Source organism: Phyllobates terribilis, unplaced genomic scaffold (genome assembly GCF_046119375.1).
Source record: "Phyllobates terribilis strain yellow unplaced genomic scaffold, ASM4611937v1 Scaffold_200__1_contigs__length_3551848, whole genome shotgun sequence".
In the NCBI taxonomy this organism is placed as follows: Eukaryota; Metazoa; Chordata; class Amphibia; order Anura; family Dendrobatidae; genus Phyllobates; species Phyllobates terribilis.
This window is the reverse complement of record NW_027362960.1, coordinates 1,311,319-1,316,871: the sequence shown is the minus strand read 5'-3', so window position 1 is coordinate 1,316,871 and position 5,553 is coordinate 1,311,319.

Genomic DNA, 5,553 nt, shown 5'->3' with positions numbered 1-5,553 from the left:
GCATTGATGGATTTCCTTTTTCCTTGATATCTCTTCTCCATAGCTGCAAAATCTTGGTTACATCTCTCACCACCCTCGCCTCTCACTACTCCACAGTTTGGTGTAAGAAAATTCTAGAATGTAAGAAATTAATCATTAAGGACATGTTACAGCCAAGATCCTTATATGTTTTGAGGAGAAAGAACACCAACTCTTCATAGTTTCTGTATCTGCCCTTGAGTTTCCCAAAACGTTAGTTACCACAAATGCAAATCTAGACCATACAGCCTTTTCCTTGCCCTGCAACAACTGAAGAAACTCCTCATCTTGAAAAAGCTTACAAATCTGAAGTCCAATAAAGACTCAGTCTTTTATATTTGCTTCCAGTGGCGTACCGCCAATGGCGGCAGACCACGCCACTGCTATGGGGCCCGTGGCTGGAGGGGGCCCGTGAGGGCCCCAAGCAGCGTGGAAACGAAGAGGATAGGTGAGTAGGAGGTTGCGGCTGCAGAAGAGCGGGTTGCGCAGTGGAGGAGCGGGGCACACACTGTAGCCGGCTGCTGCGGCTACCACGTGTACCCGCTGCTAAAGGGACATGAATATTATCTCTTCTCCACTCCCATGGGCGTGGAGAAGACGGAATATTCATTCTCTTTAGTATCGGGCACGGAGGAGCGCTGAGCCCCGGCTCCTGCTGTCAGTGCAGAGGAGTGAATGTGCCGGCAGCCGCTCACCTCGGCATCTGAGAGCGCGCACAGCTCAGATGCCGACATGAGCTGCAGCAGACAGGACTCAGCGCTGGAGCAGAGGTGAAGAAGGAAGGGGAGTATAAGTGTTTATTGTTTTGTGTGCAGTGATTGGGTGGTTGAGGAGGCCACACATACCAGGATACTTGGATTGAGGAGGCCACACATACCAGGAATGGGGGATTGAGGAGGCCACACATACCAGGATCTGGGGATTGAGGAGGCCACACATACCAGGATTTGGGGATTGAGGAGGCCACACTTACCAGGATTGTGGGATTGAGGGGGCCACACATACCAGGATTTGGGGATTGAGGAGGCCACACATACCAGGAATGGGGGATTGAGGAGGCCACACATACCAGGAATGGGGGATTCAGGAGGCCACACATACTAGGATTAGGGAATTGAGGAGGCCACACATACCAGAATTGGGGGATTGAGGAGGCCACACATACCAGGATTTGGGGATTGTGGGGGCCACACATACCAGGGATTGTGGGGGCCACACATACCAGGAATTGTGGGGGCCACACATACCAGGAATTGTGGGGGCCACATATACCAGGAATTGTGGGGGCCACACATACCAGGGATTGTGGGATTGAGGGGGCCACACATACGAGGATGGGTAAATTTACCAGTAGCTGCTGCATTTCCCACTCTAGGCATATACTCAAGTCAATAGGTTTTCCCATTTTTATGTGGTAAAATTAGGGGCCTCGGCTTATTTAAAATATACGGTATTTTAAAATCAGTGAGTACGTGGTGCCCATAATACTGCAGGACTGTGGCGTGCATTATACTATATGGGGGCTGCATTTTACCCTATGGGGTGTGTAATATACTGTATGGAGGACTATGGGGAGTGCATTATATTCTATGGAGGACCATGGGAAGTTCATTATACTATATGGAGGATTATGGGGGGCGCATTATACTATATGGAGGTTTATGGGGGGAGCATTATACTATATGGGGGGAGCATTATACTATATGGAGGATTATGGGGGCGCATTATACTATATGGAAGATTATTGGTGGTGCATTATACTATATGGAAGGCTATGTGGGGCCATTACAATATTTTGAGGGCTATGTGGGGGGCCATTATACTGTATGAAAGCAATTATACAGTGTGAATGTTTGTGTGGGGTCATTATACTGTTTGGAGGGCTGTGTGGGGGCCATGAGAGTGTATGGAGGGCTCTGTGGGGTTCACAGTTGGGGGATTATACTGTGTTAGGGTCACCATACTTTGCTGTGGGAGTTGAAGTGGGGTACAATAGGGTCATTATACGGTGCATGTGGAGGAATGCACCATAGGGGTATCATACTGTTTGGGGGGCACTTTTGTTGGCATCATACTTTATGGGGGCAATGAAGGAGGAATCTACGACTTCAGAAGGAGGTAAATTACTATGTAAAGGCTGGAAAGTTGTGAGATCGGCTCTTCTGTGACACAGACAAATATTTATTTTTTTGTAGGGGGGGGGCCCAATTAGAGCTTCTGCTATGGGGCCACATGACTGCTATGTACGCCCCTGTTTGCTTCACTTAACCTTGGAAAGTTATCAATCAGATGCATGAATGCTTTTACATTTTTATCCATAGCCTTTTCAAAGTTCTTCATTAGGCCCACCTTAATAAGATTTTGTTACCACCATTGCCTAGGTGGGTCCTCAATTTCTGGATGCAGGACAGTTTACTCCCTTTCTGAAGTGAATGTCAGAGAGGCCAGTCCCTTTTTTTGTAGCAATATTCCCTTGCATGACTATCCCACTTACACAGAAAGCAGCAGTACTTTCATGCAACAACCCTGACGACATATGTGAACAAGCAGATGTAGGAGCTTGTAAAGATCTGAGTTTGTGGGTTGTAAATAATCACCTAGGCAGGTTAATGATGCAACAATATTTTATTGATCACAGCCACGGTAACAAAGCAATTCCAAGTAAATGGCCAAAATACCATTCTCTCAGTCCTCAAATTACCAATCTGGGTTCAGTAGTTCCACTGCCTTTGTATAAGGCCATATTCACTGTCTCCCAACTTTTGGTTGGCCCACAGATTTCTTATCTCCAGCCAGTATAGTCTGTAGCCACAGTCTATGATCCTCTAGACAGCAGATAAAACAATGAAAGCACGTGTATCTCGTAGCAGCAGTCCTTGTAAGAAAGTGTAAATCCAAACAACATAATCCATAATGGTAACATGTTTATCCATTCATCCTTCCAATTCCACGGTCTCCATCCTCTTCCTTTCAATTCTTCCACACAACTCTCCCTAAAACATGTCTGTCCTTTCTTCCACTGGGCTCAGTCCCCTCCCAGGTCAGAAGTGATCACACCCTCCCCCTTAAACATTCACTGTTAGCTAAAAACAATGAAGAATAGTCTAGAAGCCTTCATCTGAGACTGCATGTAAGACCCCCTGTGATGACTGCTCCACTGTGTCTCCATCTACACTCACCTAATGAGATTATTGGCTGTTGAGACAATGGACTCCTGAGATAAAGATGAGATTAGTGGAATGCTGGACATTTTACAAGTGAATCTAGTGCACATACTGACAAGTTAGCAGAACTATATAAAACATAACAAGTAAATCACTAATAATACACAATAATAATATTAACAAAAATGGTGGTCCGTTGCTGGAAAAGTAGCATAGTCTTTAGAAAGTGGGCAGCTCCTCACATACCTCCCCCACTTTTTCAGCAGGGACACAAATGTAAGAGGTCTCGCCTTTATGAGAACGAAACTTTGTATCATCCAGCTTCCTCAAAGCATATTCCATGTCGTCCTTGCGAATATACTCCACAGTCCCCATTCCACCCTTTTATACGTCAGTGTAATAGACATCTCCAGCTTCTCTCATATGGTCTTTCAGATCCTGCCAACTTCCCGATGGGGGAAGCCCTGAGACGAGGACTCTGTATTTGGTTTGCTGGATCAGGGGTCTGTCCCTTCCGTGGAGTCCTCCATATCCCCCCCCCCCCCCCCGATCCCTGGTTTGTCCTGGGAAACTCCCCACGTGCCCAATGAGAACCAAACTTGTATCCATTGCAACCACCCCCTGAGTGATGACACCCAGTTAGGGCGATTGTCACTTGGCGGCCTGGTAAAGGGAGCTCTGGAGGGACATTATCTGGGCTGGTAGATCCAGTGTCCTCCACCATCTGGATGACAGCATTGGGCTGTTGTCCCTCATCCATGTCTGAACTGACCTCCTCATGAAGTTGTTCCTGGTCCCAATAGTCCAAGCGCTGCATTAGGGTCGCCCGATTGTCCTCCGGCAACCACTCTAGTTCTCTCTCAGAGCAAAGGGCTCTCAGCTCCTCCTTCTTGAGCTTCTTGTAGATGGAGTCTGCCATTTCTTCTGCCAAGTCACCTCTCAATAACTTTACCTGGTATGCGGTCCAGAGATAGGTGATCCCACCGCTGCCACCACTTGTAAAGATCTGAGGTTGTGGGTTGTAAGTAATCACCTAGGCAGGTTAACGATGCAACAATATTTTATTGATCACAGCCACGGTAACAAAGCAATTCCAAGTAAATGGCCAAAATACCATTCTCTCAGTCCTCAAATTCCCAATCTGGGTTCAGTAGTTCCACTGCCTTTGTATAAGGCCATACTCACTGTCTCCCAACTTTTGGTTGGCCCACAGATTTCGTATCTCCAGCCACTATAGTCTGTAGCCACAGTCCATGATCCTCTAGACCAGGGTTCCCCAACTCCAGTCCTCAAGGCCCACCAACAGGTCATGTTTTTTGGATTTCCTTAGTATTGCACAGGTGATGGAATTATTGCCTGAGCAATACTAAGGAAATCCTGAAAACATGGCCTGTTGGTGGGCCTTGAGGACTGGAGTTGGGGAACCCTGCTCTAGACGGCAGATAAAACGATGAAAGCACGTGTATCTCGTAGCAGCAGTCCTTGTAAGAAAGTGTAAATCCAAACGACATAATCCATAATGGCAACATGTTTATCCATTCATCCTTCCAAGTCCACGGTCTCCATCCTCTTCCTTTCAATTCTTCCACACAACTCTCCCTAAAATGTCTGTCCTTTCTTCCACTGGGCTCAGTCCCCTCCCAGGTCAGAAGTGATCACACCTTCCCCCTTAAACATTCACTGTTAGCTAAAAACAATGAAGAATAGTCTAGAAGCCTTCATCTGAGACTGCATGTAAGACCCCCTGTGATGACTGCTCCACTGTGTCTGGATCTACACTCACCTAATGAGATTATTGGCTGCTGAGACAATGGACTCCTGAGATAAAGATGAGATTAGTGGAATGCTGGACATTTTACAAGTGAATCTAGTGCACATACTGACAAATCAGCAGAACTATATAAAATATAACAAGAAAATCACTAATACACAATAATAATATTAACAAAAATGGTGGTTCGTTGCTGGAAAAGTATTATAGTCTTTAGAAAGTGGGCAGCTCCTCACAGAGCTCCTGCCGAGCATCTAGCTATTTATCCTATATAAGACCTGACGACCATCCTGAAAATCGTCATACATCTACCAGTTAACTTTCTGAGTGTGGAGGTACTTTGCTCCAGAGGAATAAAATGACCAGGAAAAGCCACATAAAGACTGCGGGACAAGCAGGCTCTCAGCTCAAAGATGACACCACGGTTGTCACGCTGGAGACAGATTGAGCAGGGTAGACAAGGAGGAGGGAAGTGGTGGCCAGGTTGTAGCAATTTGCCTGAACAGAAACACAGGTCTCAGCAGGTGCCAGTGGCCTTCTTATAGCAGCTACCCCACACCTGTGCACGGGCTCCAAGTAGAGGAGTTGGGTGTGCAGGAG